The sequence below is a fragment of the Euprymna scolopes genome, chromosome 46 (genome assembly GCF_053919585.1).
Source record: "Euprymna scolopes isolate OS-2025 chromosome 46, ASM5391958v1, whole genome shotgun sequence".
NCBI lineage: Eukaryota > Metazoa > Mollusca > Cephalopoda > Sepiida > Sepiolidae > Euprymna > Euprymna scolopes.
In genome coordinates this window covers 85,766,542-85,783,540 of record NC_136527.1, presented here as the reverse complement: position 1 = coordinate 85,783,540, position 16,999 = coordinate 85,766,542, and positions in this window count along the sequence as shown.

Genomic DNA, 16,999 nt, shown 5'->3' with positions numbered 1-16,999 from the left:
CAAACAAGGCAAATTGCCACTTTGGTGTAGGGGCTACTATCAGGGGCAACAACTACTGGGGTACTATGTAGGGATTTGGGCAGCAAGGTGTCGGTTCACGTTACACTTGAACTTCTGCACGTCAGTACTGTTGGGGAAGCAGGGACCTGGAATGGAATTCCAGAGTCTAGCGGTTCTGGGGAAGAAACTATTGGAGTAAAAAGATCTTTTACATCTAGGGATCTCTACAGTGTGGGGGTGGGATTTAGCAGCCTATCAGGTTTGTCGAGGGTGCTCACGTCGTGGGGGCACAAGTGATTGCAGTTCGTCAGAGCATTCACCACTAAAATACTTGTAGAAAAGGCAGAGGGATGCAACATTTCGTCGATGGGACAGAGGCTGAAGCTTAGATGCCAGTTCAGGGCCTATCAGGTTTGCGACTCTCTTTTGAACCTTGTCAAGGAGCGAGACACTAGTAGCAGATGCACCAGCCCAGATGTGGCAGCAATACTCCATACATGGGCGAATGGTGGCCTTATAGAGGTACAGGATACTTTCGGGTGTTAGTAGTTTTCTAGCACGGTAGAGAGAGCCCACCTTTCTTGCAGCGGCCCTGGCAATGCCTTCAATGTAATTGTTCCAACTCATGTTTCCTGTGAGCGTTAGGCCAAGGAGTTTGAAAGATGGACTCTCAGATAAAGAGTCGTTGGCCATTGCTATGGGTGGTAGAGAGGGTTTCTTGTAATTATTGAATGAAACTAGTTTAGTCTTGGCAGCATTGAATGCGACCAACCACTTTTGTCTCCATTCCACTACAGATTGGAGGTCTTCCTCTCGTGTTTCTGCCATTTCTTTAGAAATGTGTTCATTTGTTTTCCTGTCGTGCCTGCCATAGAGTGTAGTGTCATCAACATATATACCCATCTCAATGTTGTCGGGGAGGTCATTTATGAATATCAGGAACAATAGAGGTCCAAGGATAGAACCCTGGGGCACCCCCACATTTATATCATATTCTTTAGATGTACGACCGTCGAGAACAACCTGGATTTTTCTCTTATCTAAGAAGGATTTAATTATGTTAAGTATTCTACCAGTGATACCGTATGATCTGATTTTACTGAGGAGACCCTCATGCCATACCCTGTCAAAAGCCTTAGATATATCTAGAGCTACCGCTCTGCCCTCCCCCACCTATTCTGTATTTTAACCTTACAATTGAATTAAAAAAAACATATCACAAAACTTTAATTAAACTTGGAAATACGATTTTAAAAATAGCACCAAAAATGTCAATAATTCTTAAATTAATCGTCAAACACGTAAATAAACAGATTTTATTATTTTGTGTGTGAAATAAAAACGTTTTACAGTGGGGGATCACTTTTCTATATTAATTTAACGTGAAATAAGTATAATGACGGCATTTTCAAATGAAAGAAAATTAAAAAAATGTCTGTATCATGTATGGACCAGTCACATGACGAAGATGAATAAATTCCAAAAATCACGTAATTTGATCATTTTTTTTTATTCAAGAAATTCAAGTTTAACAGAAAGAAAGAGAGAGCGTGTGTTTGTATATATATATATATATATATATATATATATATATATATATATATATATATATATTTAAATTCAATATATATATATATATATATATATATATATATATATATTGAATTTCAACAGACATATCTTTTTCCCAATAAGAATATAAACTTCCGTTCATAGTTTTAAAATTAAATTAACGACTATATGACGTCACTAAAATTTCCTTCTCTTTAACAGCGCCAGTCACCCCCCCTCCTTTTTTTTTTCCAACATCAATTTTCCGTTTCTCTGAAATAGAACTGCGTCACACTGCACGTGAAACATTTTCAAATGTTTTGTACTGGTATATTTTTTTGGTTTCTTAATCTCATTCCTCCAGAGGAAGTTTCGAAATAAAGACGAAACGTTGATGAACACATAATACGGTTTGTTTCCTTTTTATTTTCACTATTTTGTCGGAATACTATTTCCTTTATTTTCATCAAATATATATATATATATATATATATATATATATATATATATATATATATATATATAACCAAGTAAGATCTGTGACTTACTTGTGGTTTCATTAAATACTTTTACATGCTAAATCCGATCGCGCATTTTGCTAATTGCTGCCTCTGATGAGAAGTAGAGTATTTCTTCGAAACTCCGCGGATTAAGGACTATCCGCTTATCTTGTACTTCCTTTTTTAAAATTAAATATGTTTTTAACTGTTTTTTAAGATGTTTTTTAACATTTTTTATTAATCATTTGTTTATATATATATATATATATATATATATATATATATATAAATATATAGACAAAAGATTCTGAAACATCAGTTGGAGATATTCATTGACTTAAAACCACCTGAACAGTGAGATTTTTTTTTTTTTTCACTGTTCTTCCAACTGAAACCAAAAATTCCCTTCTTCCCTCATTCGTTTCTTAGTTTTTAATTTATCATTCTGACGTTTCCTCTTAGAGGGTCAGACGATAAGGCCTTAAGGATATTTTAATAATTTCACCTGCCCATTTCTTGTGTTTTTTTGGTATTTAATTAAATTATGTTTCCTCTAAATTTCTCCTTCCATTTTGCTGTACCAAAAATCTACTTATATATATATATATATATATATATATATATATATATATATATATATATATATATATATATTGTTATTGTTGTTTTTTGTTTGTTTATTTTTTTCAAGCGATACATATGGTTAATATTGGCTCCGCCTCGGAGCTTATTTTTTTATTTACTTAGAAAGTCGCCCTTTTTAATTTGGACGTATATAACATTTTTATTTATTTATTATTTTTAAAACAGTTATTTACTTGCGGAAAAGTTTAATAAATTCATGGTATATATATTTCAACGACACAACAGAAAGAGAGAGAGGTCTTTTTTATTTTTCTTCCTTTGAAGATTGTAATGCCGGGTATGGGGCAGCCAAACCAGCTGCCAACATTGCCCCGCTTTTTTATTGAAACCAACCGAGAGCTCTTTTTAGTATCCTCGCTGTTCCCTTAAGTGCAATTGTCTGAATCTCTTTTGCACTTGGTTCACCAGGAATATTAGTTAGGTAGGACTTCAGGTTCTTCTTCATAAGTCCTGTGGCACCTATGATAACTGGTATGATCGATATCCCCTTTAGGTTCCAGTTTCTTTTCATATCATACATGAGACCTTGGTATTTGGTCTGTTTCTCTCTTTTAGCTCTGTTAAGACCGCCATCATTAAGAACACTCACTTCAATCAAGATTGCAACTCTCTCTGACTTATTCCATATAACTATGTCAGGTTTCACAGCAGCATTTTCAAGGTAGGTGGCTGTAGGGATTACATGGTCGTAATGTATGGTATATAAATCATTTCCAACTGTTTTTTCAGGCTGATGTTCCCAGGACTTGCTGCTACACTGGATGTTTAATTTTTTACAGATGATCCAGTGGAGGTACTTGCATACTCCATCATGTCTCGCTGTATAGTAGCCGTCCCCTAGAAGAACTTTGCAACTTGATATCAGATGACCAACACTTTCCAATTCTGTGTGGCAGAATCTGCATTTATTGTCATTACTGATCCCTGCCATCTTCTTGAATACATTGGTCATCAATCCCTGGTCTTGGGCAGCCATTATGACCCTTTCCTGATCGTGGTGGAGGGATCCTCTTTTGAGCCAGTCCAAAGAACCTTCTTTATCTATGTATTCCCGAGAAAGTTCCCCCAGAAAATACTTTGCACGCTGATGTTGTTCCCATTCTTTAAGGTTCATCTGTTGAAAGGTCTCGGTATATTTCTGCCGGCTCTTTCTTGCTATTTCTGTGGCACACTTGTTTGGTGTTTCGTCCTCATCTGAGAGACAACTCTGACCAAAATGTTTGGCCAGCTGGGTGACTGATGTTGTTCTGCTGGCTCTTGTCTCTTGATGTTCATATACTATGAGAGGGTGTCATTCTGGGAGCTTCTCAGATACTGACCGGTGCTCACAATAGTTGCCCTATGTTGATGATTAATCTCTGAGAGTCCCAGACCTCCTTCTCCCCTGGGCACATACAGCCTTGGTAGACACTGATTTCTATATATTATTTTATGAAGCGTTAGTAGCTTCCGTGTCTTTACATCTAGCCGGTTGATGTATTTTTGTGGCCAGTCAATGATACCAAAGCTGTATGTTATTACTGGCATAGCAACCTGGTTTATGGCAATAATTTTATTTTTATTGGTGAGCTGGGTTTTGCATATTTTCCTCACCCGGCGTACATATTCTTTACTAATCTTCTCCCTCATCTTGGCATGTTGTATGTTCTCGTTTTCCTCAATGCCAAGGTACTTGTAAGGCTCATGCTCTTCTAGATCCCTGATGTCGATGTTTTCATTAAGCTGCATATTTTCTGTGTGGGTCTTCTTCCCAGCTCTGAGTGTACATTTGGCACATTTATCCAGGCCAAACTTCATTCCGATGTCACTGGAGAATGTGTGTACTACCTGCAGAAGGTGGTGCAGATCGGTGTCAGAGCTAGCATACAGCTTAAGGTCATCCATGAAGAGCAGATGGTTTATTCTCTTGCTTGGATCTCGATGGCGTCCCTGACTCAAATTGTAGGCGCTCTGATTTTTATTCAGGAGCTTGCTTAGTGGGTCTATTGCCATACAGAAGAGTAAGGGAGATATTGGAATATTCCCCTTTTGATTTTTACTTCAGGGATGATGGTTTTTCCTCCATTGTGATTTAATGATATTGTAGTTTTCCACATCTGAAGGTGAGCAGCCATTGTTTGTCTAATTACCGGGCGGACTTTGTATAACTCAAGGCACCGAAGTAGCCATGAGTGTGGCACACTGTCAAATGCCTTCTGGTAATCAATCCATGCCATGCTCAGGTTTTTGTGTCTCTTCCTACAGTTTTCTAGGACGGTCTTGTTGATTAATAGCTGGTCTTTGGTACCGAGGCATTTTCTTCTGCACCCTGTCTGCTCTTTTTCAAGGTAGGTCCCAGAAGATAGATGGTCATATATACCATCGGCTATCAGACCAGTGAAAAGCTTGTAGGTAGTTGTAAGGCAGCATATTGGCCTGTATTTATTTGGCCGTTGTGTCTCCTTGGTCTTGGGTATGAGGCTGGTGTCCCCCTCTGTCAGCCAGGATGGTGTAGCTTCTTCATCTCTTAGCATCCTGCTGAAGCAATCACTGTAGTGGGGGTGGAGTGCAGTCAATTGCTTCAGCCAAAAGTTTTGGACATTGTCGATGCCAGGTGCTTTGTGGTTGGATAATTGTGCCAGTTTTCTTGTTATTATACCAGGAGTTATGACTGGTTCTGGCATCTGAGGCTTGGTTTCATTGAGCCTAATAATATCTTCAATCCATTGGGCCTCTTGATTATATTTACCTTCTGTTTCAAATAGAGGTCTCCAGTAGTTTTCCAGGGCTTCCTCTGCAGGTGGACTATCTACAGTAATAGTGTCCCTTATCAGCTGCCTGTAAAAAGTCCTTTGGTTTGTTTTAAACTGCCTATTTTGAATCTGGGAGTTGATCTTGTTCTCCTGGTTTTTAATTCTCTGGGAAAGTGCTGGTATTTTTCCTTCCAACTCCCTAGCTGTATTATGTAATCCCTCAATTTTCTCATGGTGGTATTTGGTACAGAGTTTTTTTATGGTGGTTTTAAGTCGACTCTGTATCGAGGGATTTGCAAGGTACTGTTTTATTTGGCTTAGTTCTTCCTGCAGAGGTTCAGTTGTTTTTGCAGCTTGGTCTTCCAGTGAGCTGTTTGTCTAGAGCAGTGGTTCTCAACCTTTTTCACTCCATTCCCCCCTTCATGAATTCTCAACATTCGTGTGGCTCCCCTTCATTTTTCTCCCAAATCTCACCCTGCCAAAAAAGGCGCAGAAAAAAAAGAATAAATAAAATGTTGCTGAAGAGAACACCCTTGCTTTATTACAAAGTTTACAGTCATAATTATCTTATATTGATAGATTTCTGTGATATGCTTAACTTACATCACTAGACTACAAAAGACTAGCAGACAATAGCAAATTTGATTTGGATGGGAGAAAGTTCAATTAACCTCTGCATACTTTATCACACATCAGTGGGAAGGCTGATATTGTTTCTTTTCAGTCAGTTGACGAATCCGAGGTTGTGTCACTGACAATGCACATCTCATGTCGGGGTCCACATCCAATCGGTTGCGGCTCTTATTCTTGATTTGTAGAAGGGTGGAGAAACCAGACTCACATAAATAGGTAGTTGAAAAAGGCAAGAGTAGTCGAAGTGCAATCTCACTGACTTTTGGATATGACTGATGCATCGAACACCAGAATACATTCAGAGATTTTTCTTCATAGAGATCTTTGGCAGCAGAATCATGTTTGAGATCAAGGAACTCGTCCTGAACATCACTGGGAATGGTAGTAATATCAAGAGTGCCAGAGAATGGATTCCTTACCAACTTCCCTTCTTCCTCCTCGAATTCTGGGAAGTACATATTAAGTTCACTTTCCAAGGATCTCAGTGCTGGGTGATTTCAGTTTTAAGTAATGGGTCAAGCAGACTATCTTCTTCATTCTCGTCAAGGACAGCTGAAAGGTTTTCAAACATGGCAACATTCCCGGCACCGACTTTCCTTTGCCAATTCTGGAGCTTGGCAAGAAATCCACGAAGACAGTCCATCAGGTGAAACACATTTCTTTCCTTGCCCTGTAGTTTCAGATTCAACCTATTTAGCTGCTCAAATATATCTGCTAAATATGCAAGACGTGGCTCCCACAAAACCTCATTGAAGTGACTCAACAGATCATCTTTTCCTTGCATTTCCAGGAACAATTTTAGCTCCCCCCGAAGTTCAAACACTCGATTCACAACATTGCCCTTGGAAAGCCAGCGCACTTTGGAGTAAAAGAGGAGAGCTTCATGCTCCGAATCCATGTCTCTACAGAGGTTCTGGAAAAGGCGAGAGTTCAGAGCTCCAGCTTTTACAAAGTTGACGCATTTGACCACTGCCTCCAGGATCTTGCAAAGTTCATCAGGGAGGGTTTTCGACGCCAGTGCAAAACGATGGATCATGCAATGAACCCCCTTGGCATTCGGAGCTACTTCCTTGACACGCTTCTGGAACCCTGATTTTGATCCCAGCATCGCTGGAGCCCCGTCTGTACAGACTCCACAACAATTTTCCCATGGGATCCTGTTAGCTTTGAAGAAAGAAGATAGCTTTTCCATCACATCTTCAGCTGTTGTGGTGGTCTCAAGCTGTGTACATAACAGATATTCTTCCTTGATATCACACAAGAAAATATACCTAACAAACACGAGTAGCTGTGCACACGTACTCACATCCGTTGACTCATCCAGTTGTATTGCAAACATACCAGCTGGAGACGATTTGATCTCCTGTATCACTTTTTCCTTTATGTCATCTAACATTTCATTAATTCTCCGCTTCACTGTGTCGTTTGACAAGGAAATTTGTTGAATTTTACGTTCATTTGCATCTCCAAGAACACGCTTGACCATCTTTAAAGTACATGGCTTAATTAAGGTTTCACCAATTGTGTGGGGCTTCTTTTGCTTCGCTATTTCAAGGGCAACCTCGTATGATGCCTCAACTACACTTGAGGTCTGTTGTTGGAAAGCACCAGTTGCATCCAGTTTCTGTTTTCCGAAACTACTTTCATGGCGCCTGAAGAAATCGGGGTCTTTTTCAGCATACTGTGGATGGATGGTCTGCAAATGATGCTTCAACTTACTAGGCCTCATAGAATCGTTCCCCAACACTTTGAAGCACAGTACACACTGAGGTTTCTCGATGCCATCAGCGAGAATTGATGTAAATCCGTAGCTAATGTACTCTTCACTGTACTTCCGCTTCTTAGTAACACTAGTAGCCATCGCAAATCTAGGGAAAATAAAGAAGACAGACCATCAGAACAAACATTAAGTGATAAGACAAAAGAATGATAATGAAGGACAGATAAATAGGACAAGTGATAAAATGACAAACACACAAATATCCACATACATAATACATCCATGGACTCACACATTAAGCACACACACAGTCATACACAAACATACACAGAGAGAGTAAAGATGATAAACATTCACACTCAACCTAGCAAGCTGAAATGTACTTTCTACAGCAAGAACACACCTCCTTTGACAAGCACTGCCCCAATTGAAATTATGAGAAGAATAGCGAGTCACATCAATATTAGCACTAAAAAAAAAAAAGCAGGAATACCTGAGTAGGGAATGAGCATGAATACAATGATACCAAAAAATAAGAAAATAATAAAGGAAGTGCACAATATTTCACACACGAAAACAGCGACCGCATTTATAATTGTCGAACAAAATAAGTAAAACAGTATACAGTATGGTTCAGAATCAATTATACCCACATGTTTACGTGCTGATATCCAAGGCCACACTGAGATAATTCGATCACCTCTCTCCCACATACATACACACATACATACATACACACGTACACACACATTCGTAACAATATTATGTAGGTAACAAAATTTTATTGTCAACTTAATCAATTAAAAAAGAAAATTCCACCATGGCCCCCCTAAATTATTGCCATGGCCCCCTCGGGGGCCATGGCCCCCAGGTTGAGAGTCTATGGTCTAGAGACTCTGGGCCCTATTCGATGATTGTGATTGAATGTTCGAAGGCTAATTTTTCTGTCAATATAGAGGCCAGCTGCATATGTGATATGGTTGAGTTCTGTGAGGATTACTGTTGTTGGAATTAGCCTCTTGAGAGCGATGTTAACTTTGGCTATAACAGTCTTTGCTCTTCCAGCTGCTTGGATCTTGGACAAACGTGGTCTGTGTATGTGTGTTCGTTTTCTAAAGGTAGATAACTCTGATTTGTATTATCTCCTTTGAAGAATAGATATTTATATATTTGTAAGTATATTTTCATTTGGTTTCCTGAAGGTACATAACTGTGACTTTTTAATTATCTCCCTTGAAAAATATCTGGGAAGGTCTCTTTTTTTTTTTTTTTTTTTTTTTACACAGTGATCACCATTTATCAAGGCCCGGAAGCCACTCAGGGATTAGGGTTATTGCAAGTACATTACGTTAGTGTGGAGATTTGATGAAGTGGTTACTTAAGGGGGCGGTTCATTAGGAATTTGTTAACATTGGACTTGAATACATCCAAGTTGTAGTCTGGTGGGAAGCAGGCAGACGGAACAGAGTTCCACAGGCGTGCAGTTCTAAGAAAGAAGCTTTGTTCATGGAATCCGCGTTTTGATCTAGGCACAGATATAGAGTGGGGGGAATTTTTCACAGTGGATTCAGCCAGACGGGTGTTTTTCGTGAAAGATTGGTGACGGGGGACGAGAGATTGGAGTTCAGACGAGCACCTGCCATGGAAATAACGATAAAACAAGGATAGGCTCGCAACGTCTCTTCTGTGGGAGAGAGGTTGCAGGGTAGAGAAAAGGGCATCCCCCACTAAGCCACGAAGTCTATTTTGTACTCTATCAAGGCAGGATAGGCTGTTTTTAGCAGCTCCTTCCCAGATATGGCAACAGTATTCCATCCTTGGACGTACTTAGCTTTATGTTTTAACTTATTTTAAAGCGTTTATTTACTTTGGGACAAAACAAGTGTTGAGACTGAAATTAGAACAAGACCGAGATGACTTTCATGAGACCGTCGTCTCGGTGTATATATCAGAAGAGAGTCCCCAACAACCTCCATACGTAGTAAATTGTCATGTCGAAAATAGTAATATATCCAAAAATTACGCAAACTCATCAAGTGCAGAGTTCTTTATAGTTCAAAGTAATTTGATGTTTGTTAAATTAATTCGATGAAAAAAGAAAAAGATTTTTTGATTTTAATTTCAACAAAATTGGAAAAATATTTTTTTTTGATAAAAATGATTTTTTTTGTTTTCCGAAACAAAATTTGTTTAAATTTGAAGAAAAACAATTTTATTTTCCTTCCATTTTTGTTTTTAAAAACAAAATTTTTGTTTCCGTAAAAAAAAAAATTGAAAAATTGGAATCGAAATTTAAAAAAACATTTATTGAAAAATAAAAAAAAATTAAAAATAATTTTTTATTTTTGTTTTTTCTTTCTGTGTTTCTCGTCTATTCGTAACTTTCATAAAATTTTGTCTTTTATTAAAAAAATATTTGCAAATCCGTAAATTTTTTAAAATAAATTGTTTTTTACTTTTTTTTTGTGGTTATCTTTACGATTAGTGTTTCCAATTCACTTCCGGTTGTTTCTTCATTTTTAGTCGAAATTCTTCCGGTATTTTTTGTTTATAAAATTGTTAGGTGAAAGTATACAATTGGTAAAGCGCGCGCCCCACCCCCATATTGATTTTTTTTTTGTCTAACATTTTTTATTTGTTTTTATAGTTTTTAATTTATTGTTGACCCCCCTAACAAAAACAAGGTGAACATAAAGTGGGTGCTCATTTTACGTTCAATTTTGAATAAAAGAAATATTTGAAAATTCGTAACTTTTTTTAACAAATTGTTTTTTTATTTGTGGTTATCTTTACGATTAGTGTTCCCACTTTACTTCCGGTTGTTTTCTTCGTTTTTAGTTGATTTTGTTTGTTTATTAAATTGTTAGGTGAAAGTATAGAATAGTTATTTGTTTGTCTCTAATATCTACCTTTGCATTCCATGTTTAAACAGGATGTGTCCTCTATAGTATTAGACCTAACTGAATGGTTAATTGTAGGTATTGACCATTTCATACCCTCTAACAGCCAGCCATGGTTCTCTCCAGAATGTGCTGCTGCCATTGCGCACAGAAATCACTTTTTCCACTGCTTCAAACGTAATAGATGTATGGAAACTAAAGCCGTTTTCAGGACTGCCAGCAACCATTGTAAGAAAGTAATAAGGAACGCAAGAGAGTTGTATGCTCAATCTGTTAAGTCCAAAGTAGCTGAGCAGCGGCTTCGTTCCCACCAGTTTTGGCAAATAGCAAACAGAATCCTGAACAGAAGCGTGTGCTCCATCCCAACTATTATCAATGGACCTGAGGTAATCTCGTCAGCATCAGACAAAGCCAAACTCTTTGTCAAGAACTTTGCAGCTAATTCTACCCTTTGCGACCAAGACCGCCAACCCCCAATATTTCCTCCTGTATCAGAAAACACGCTATGTGATATATCTGTACGTGATGTTGCGAAGCTAATCAAAAACCTTGATTCGAGTAAAGCAACTGGCCCTGATGGTATTCCAATTATAGTACTCAAAAAACTTCAACCTGAACTAGCGCCCATACTTACAAAACTGTTTAAACGTTGTCTTAAGGAGAATAGTTTCCCATCTCCCTGGAAAATCTCATCAGTATGCCCTGTATTTAAGAATTCAGGTGATCGCTCATCCCCCTCTCAGTACAGGCCAATAAGTCTCCTGTGCGTCATGAGTAAGTTGCTAGAATCTGTGTTAAATACAGAAGTAATCAAACATCTCAACAAAAATAACCTTCTTAGTGACACTCAATATGGTTTCCGTTCTGCTAGATCTACAGCAGATGTCCTTACAGTTATATCGCATAGGATTAGCAAATCTCTCGACGGTGGCAATCTTTCTAGTGCAATTGCTCTTGACATATCTAAAGCCTTTGATAGGGTATGGCATAAAGGTTTACTTCATAAGATCGCTAGCTATGGTATAGCTGGAAAAGTCTTCTCAATTATTATATCATTTCTTTCTGATAGGTTCATAAGAGTAGTAGTTGAGGGGTAAAAATCAGAAGCTCACAGTATTAATGCCGGTGTCCCTCAGGGATCCATCCTGGGCCCAACTCTTTTCCTGATCTACATTAATGATCTTCCAAATCATATCCTTACATCATTTGTAGACATTTATGCTGACGACACTACCATTTATGGTACCACATCTAAGACAGTAAACGACCAAGTTCTCTCCAATTCTCTCTCCTCTGATCTTGAGCACGTAGTACAATGGGGAAAGGAGTGGCTGGTTACTTTTAATGCATCTAAAACCAAGCTTCTCTCTTTACATCATCAACATTCTAATTCACATTTGTCATCAACTGAAATGAATGGCTCTCGTCTTCAGGAGGCCTCAAGTTTTGACAAGCTTCTGGGCTTGACCATTACTCCTGATCTTAAATGGAACACGTATATCAAATCTGTTGCCAAGGCCGCTGGAAAAATGGTGGGATCTTTCTATCGATCCAGTAGATATCTCACTGCTGATGCTATTCTCTACCTATATAAGAGCCAGGTACGTCCAAGGATGGAATACTGTTGCCACATCTGGGCAGGAGCTGCTAGAAAGGACTTGTCCTGCCTTGATAGAGTTCAAAATAGACTTCGTAGCCTCGTAGGAGATGTCCTTTTCTCCTCCTTGCAACCTCTATCTCACAGAAGAGATGTTGCGAGTTTGTCTCTGATGTATCGTTATTTTCATAGAAAATGTTCAACTGAGCTTCAATCTATGGTCCCCCCTCGCCAAACTTTCACAAGAAACACTCATCTAGCTGTAAACACTATCAATAATTTCCCCCACTCTTTATCTGTGCCTAAACCTAAACGTAGATTCCATGAACAAAGCTTCTTTCTTAGAACTGCACGCCTGTGGAATTGTCTTCCGTTTTCCTGCTTTCCGGCTGACTACAATATGGTTGTGTTCAAGTCTAAAGTAAATAAGTTCTTGATGAGCCGTTCCATATAAGTTATTAAATTTACCAAATTTTCATTACTAATGATTACTATATTGACCAATTACTACTGTACACTCTTTAACACTTATCCTTGAGTGGCCTCTGGGCCTTGATAATGTGGTGATGCCTTTGTAAAAAAAAATAAATAAAAAAATAAGTTTTGAGTTGAGAACAACAGTAACTTTATAGCAAATAACTTTCGGTCTGAAATTAATAGTTATTTGTAAATAAGTTTTGAGTTGAGAACAACAGTAAATTAATAGCAAATAATGTGGGGTCTGAAATTAATAGAAATTTGTAAAAAAGTTTTTAGTTAAGAACAACGATAAATTAATAGCAAATAATTTTGGGTCTGAAATTAATAGTAATTTGTAAATAAGTTTGGGGTTGAGAACAACAGTAAATTAATAGCAAATAATTTTGGGTCTTAAATTAATAGTAATTTGTAAATAAGTTTTGAGTTGTGAACAACAGTAAATTAATAGCAAATAATTTTGGGTCTGAAATTAATAGTAATTTGTAAATAAGTTTTGAGTTGAGAAACACCAGTAAATTTATAGCAAACAATTTTGGGTCTGAAATTAATAGTAATTTGTAAATAAGTTTTGAGTTGTGAACAACAGTAAATTAATAGCAAATAATTTTGGGTCTGAAATTAATAGTAATTTGTAAATAAGTTTTGAGTTGTGAACAACAGTAAATTAATAGCAAATAATTTTGGGTCTGAAATTAATAGTAAGTTATGAATAAGTTTGAGGTTGAGAACAACAGTAAATTAATAGCAAATAATTTTGGGTCTGAAATTAATAGTAATTTGTAAATAAGTTTTGAGTTGAGAACAACAGTAAATTAATAGCAAATAATGTTGGGTCTGAAATTAATAGAAATTTGTAAATAAGTTTTGAGTTGTGAACAACAGTAAATTAATAGCAAATAATTTTGGGTCTGAAATTAATAGTAATTTGTAAATAAGTTTGGGGTTGAGAACAACTGTAAATTAATAGCAAATAGTTTTGGGTCTGAAATTAATAGAAATTTGTAAATAAGTTTTGAGTTGTGAACAACAATAAATTAATAGTAAACAATTTTGGGTCTGAAATTAATAGTCATTTGTAACTAAGTTTTGAGTTGTGAACAACAGTAAATTAAAAGCAAATAATTTTGGGTCTGAAATGAATAGTAATTTGTAAATAAGTTTTGAGTTGAGAACAACAGTAAATTAATAGCAAATAATGTTGGGTCTGAAATTAATAGAAATTTGTAAATAAGTTTTGAGTTGTGAACAACAGTAAATTAATAGCAAATAATTTTGGGGCTGAAATGAATAGTAATTTGTAAATAAGTTTTGAGTTGAGAACAACAGTAAATTAATAGCAAATAATGTTGGGTCTGAAATTAATAGAAATTTGTAAATAAGTTTTGAGTTGTGAACAACAGTAAATTAATAGCAAATAATTTTGGGTCTGAAATGAATAGTAATTTGTAAATAAGTTTTGAGTTGAGAACAACAGTAAATTAATAGCAAATAATGTTGGGTCTGAAATTAATAGAAATTTGTAAATAAGTTTTGAGTTGTGAACAACAGTAAATTAATAGCAAATAATTTTGGGTCTGAAATGAATAGTAATTTGTAAATAAGTTTTGAGTTGAGAACAACAGTAAATTAATAGCAAATAATGTTGGGTCTGAAATTAATAGAAATTTGTAAATAAGTTTTGAGTTGTGAACAACAGTAAATTAATAGCAAATAATTTTGGGTCTGAAATGAATAGTAATTTGTAAATAAGTTTTGAGTTGAGAACAACAGTAAATTAATAGCAAATAATGTTGGGTCTGAAATTAATAGAAATTTGTAAATAAGTTTTGAGTTGTGAACAACAGTAAATTAATAGCAAATAATTTTGGGTCTGAAATGAATAGTAATTTGTAAATAAGTTTTGAGTTGTGAACAACAGTAAATTAATAGCAAATAATTTTGGGTCTGAAATTAATAGAAATTTGTAAATAAGTTTTGAGTTGTGAACAACAATAAATTAATAGCAAATAATTTTGGGTCTGAAATTAATAGAAATTTGTAAATAAGTTTTGAGTTGTGAACAACAGTAAATTAATAGCAAATAATTTTTGGTCTGAAATTAATAGTAATTTGTAACAAAGTTTTGAGTTGTGAACAACAGTAAATTAATAGCAAATAATTTTGGGTCTGAAATGAATAGTAATTTGTAAATAAGTTTTGAGTTGTGAACAACAGTAAATTAATAGCAAATAATTTTTGGTCTGAAATTAATAGTAATTTGTAAAAAAGTTTTTAGTTGTAACCAACAGTAAATTAATTGCAAATAATTTAGGGTCTGAAATTAATAGTAATTTGTATAATAGTTTTGAGTTGTGAACAACAGTAAATTATTAGCAAATAATTTTGGGTCTTAAATAATTAGTAATTTGTAAATAAGTTTTGAGTTATGAACAACAGTAAATTAATAGCAAATACTTTTGGGTCTGAAATTAATAGTAATTTGTAAATAAGTTTGGAGTTATGAACAACAGTAAATTAATAGCAAAAAATGTTGGGTCTGAAATTAATAGTAATTTGTAAAAAAGTTTTTAGTTGACTACAAATTATTGTGAGTTTAATAGTAATTTGTAAAAATGTTCGTAGTTTAGAACAACAGTAAATTGATAGCAAATAATTTAGGGTCTTGAATTAATAGTTATGTGTAAAAAAGTTTTGACTTATGAACAACAGTAAATTAATAGCAAATAATTTTGGGTCTGAAATTAATAGTAATTTGTAAATAATTTGGGGTTGGGAACAACAGAATATTAATAGCAAATAATTTTGGGTCTGAAATTAATAGTTATTTGTAAATAAGTTTTGAGTTGGTAACAACAGTAAATTAATAACAGATAATTTTAGGTCTGAAATTAATAGAAATTTGTAAATAAGTTTTTAATTGTGAACAACAGTAAATTAATAGCAAACAATTTTGGGTCTGAAATTAATAGAAATTTGTAAACAAGTTTTGAATTGTGAACAACAGTAAATTATTAGCAAATAATTTTGTAGTCTGAAATTAATAGTAATTGGTAAATAAGTTTCGAGTTGTGAACAACAGTAAATTAATAGCAAATAATTTTGGGTTAGAAATTAATAGTAATTTGTAAATAAGTTTGGTGTTGAGAACAACAGTAAATTAATAGCAAATAATTTTGGGTCTGAAATTAATAGTAATTTGCAAATAAGTTTTTAGTTGAGAACAACAGTAAATTAATAGCAAATAATTTTTGGTCTGAAATTAATAGTAATTTGTAAATAAGTTTTGAGTTGACAACAACAGTAAATTAATAGCAAATAATTTTGGGTCTTAAATAATTAGTAATTTGTAAATACGTTTTGAGTTGACAACAACAGTAAATTAATAGCAAATAATTTTGGGTCTGAAATTAATAGTAATTTGTAAATAGGTTTTTAGTTTAGAACAAACGTAAAATAATAGCAAATAATTTTGGGTCTGAAATTATTAGTAATTTGTAAATAAGTTTGGGGTTGAGAACAACACTAAATTAATAGCAAATAGTTTTGGGTCCTTAATTAATAGTAATATGTAAATAATTTTTGAGTTGTGACCAACATTAAATTAATAGCAAATAATTTTCGGTCTTAAATTAATAGTAATTTGTAAAAAAGTTTTGAGTTGAGTAGAACAGTAAATTAATGGCAAATAATTTTTGGTCTGAAATTAATAGTAATTTGTAACTAAGTTTTAAATTTTGAACAACAGTAAATTAATAGCACATAATTTTAGGTCTGAAATTAATAGTAATTTGTAAATAAGTTTTGAGTTGAGAACAACAGTAAATAAATAGCAAATAATTTTGGGTCTGCAATTAATAGTTATTTGTAAATAAGTTTTGAGTTAGAAACAACAGTAAATTAAAAGCAAATAATTTTGGGTCTGAAATTAATAGTAAGTTGTAAAAAAGTTTTTAGTTGTGAACAACAGTAAATTAATAGCAAATAATGTTGGGTCTGAAATTAATAGTAATTTGTAAATAAGTTTGGGGTTGAGAACAACAGTAAATTAATAGCAAATAGTTTTTGGTCTGAAATTAATAGTAATTTGTAAATAAGTTTTGAGTTGTGAACAACAGTAAATTAATAGCAAATAATTTTTGGTCTGAAATTAATAGTAATTTGTAAAAAAGTTTTGAGTTGTGAACAACAGTAAATTAATAGCAAATAATGTTGGGTCTGAAATTAATAGTAATTTGTAAATA